General features: G+C 38.5%; 1 long non-coding RNA gene across 1 annotated transcript in view; it reads right to left on the bottom strand.

Moving 5' to 3' along the window:
• Positions 1-226: 226 nt before the first annotated feature.
• Positions 227-1758, bottom strand: part of LOC118478205 — a 102497-nt gene continuing 100965 nt past the window's right edge. The window contains exon 2 of the long non-coding RNA XR_004858893.1: positions 227-1580. This is a non-coding gene — a long non-coding RNA (uncharacterized LOC118478205). The remainder of the gene's footprint in view (positions 1581-1758) is intronic.

Raw genomic sequence — 1758 nt, 5'->3', positions numbered from 1 at the left:
TACTGGGAAGTTGTATCCCTTTCAGACTGGAGACTGGGTGGGTCCTGACTGGTAGAGTCAGAGCCCGCATCCTAAATGTCTAAGTTGTGTCGATGGGTACGTAAAATCATCTGCAAATAATATCGTACTTATTTAGAGGTCAGACGTATCTTTTCTTAGCACTTCTTTAAGGCGCGGAACAGTGAGGAGAAGCATAGGATAAAAATGATGTCCAAATAGTTTTAAATTTTGTTTTTATTTTTATGAAGATGAATTATACATTGGCATGTTGTTTTGTGGTCTGCTACAGCTTTTGTAAAGCACGGACCAGATCGAGCGAATTTTGAAAATGTTGGCCGTGACAAATTTTTCAGGACATGTAAGAGTGAGATCATGTTTGCTTTCACACGTTCAGGGTGTAACAGTGTTGTAGTGGACAAAATAGTAATCAGTAGCTGCGTTATAACCATATTAAAGGTTTTTTAAAAATACAATACCTTGATCATAAGACACGCAACCAAGCTATTATGAAGGGAATATTCCAATGCAAGATGTCAGGGAAAAGAAACAACACACAATGTGGTTCGATAACGTCAAGGCACCGACTGGCCTTTACTATGACAAAATACACGACAGCAGGCAGCGATCGCAGTTAGTAATAACGGGCCATAGCGTGTCAACCTCTGAGTCAGACATGACACCTCCAGGTATCAACAAAACCATATTGTAATAACGTATTTTTCACACATGGGGTCCACACCGTTTGAAATGTCGGTTATTACCAAAAACTAGACTCGGAACATTCCAGTTATGCATCGGCCTATTTAGTTCTGAAATCTTTATTTGAAGTGAGTTTAGAGGGCTTCATTTGGACGGCTTTGTACAATTGATAGATTTATGCGTCAAAATTCAAAACTGTGTCTTTGATTTAATTTTGTTCAAACTTTATTCACCTTCAGTCTTTGCTTTCTTATGTTTTTGTAACGTCTGGACAGAGGCAACACTAACATTTCGAAAGTTGACTACTGTAGAACACTTTAGACCCGTGTTATGGCTTGTTGAAAAAAAATAAACTTGACATCCAAAAGTAAAAGTTTTGATTCACAACAACAACACAAAAACAAGCAAAAGTGTTTAAGAGAAATGATTATCTTTTTCAGCATCCTCATCATTTTCTAAACATCTCATCTCTTTCTGGAAAAATGAATAAATAATTCAGAAAAAAAGCATCGACTATAGAAAACATGATGCACATTAAGTGAAAACGTACATGCCGGAGGAAGGCACAGGTAATCCCAGAATGATAAAACTCCTTTCATAAACAGAAAACAACTTTTTAAAACATATTATCGTTAAAGTGCATGCAACAAGTCACGTTCAAAGCTACTCACTTTCACTTGCTATTTCCACCACACGCTTCCGTGATATCCAAATCAATGAATCTTGGAGGTGCGAGCTAATCTAGCTGTGGGAGTCCTCCAGTTCGTCACGAATGACAGGGAAAAGAACGAGTGAGGTGAAACTAGACTGAGGGGAGAAGTAGGAGGAAGGGGAAGAGGAAGGGGAGGAGGAGGCGGAGGTGACGTTGAGGTTTGACGTTTCTGTGGAGTGATATGAAAAAATATATAACGTCAATTTTGTTTACTCGAAAAATTCTGATACCTTTTTAACAAAAGGGATGAGATCGGGTGTAGAGTGCTTTGAGAAGACATACTATTACTTCTTACCCTGTTTACATATGAGTTGTGCGTATGTGTGTGTGTGTGTGTGTGTGTGTGT

The sequence above is a fragment of the Aplysia californica genome, unplaced genomic scaffold (assembly GCF_000002075.1).
Source record: "Aplysia californica isolate F4 #8 unplaced genomic scaffold, AplCal3.0 scaffold00418, whole genome shotgun sequence".
Lineage (NCBI taxonomy): Eukaryota > Metazoa > Mollusca > Gastropoda > Aplysiida > Aplysiidae > Aplysia > Aplysia californica.
Note: the sequence above shows the minus strand (reverse complement) of the source record. Positions and strands in the feature narration are given on the sequence as shown.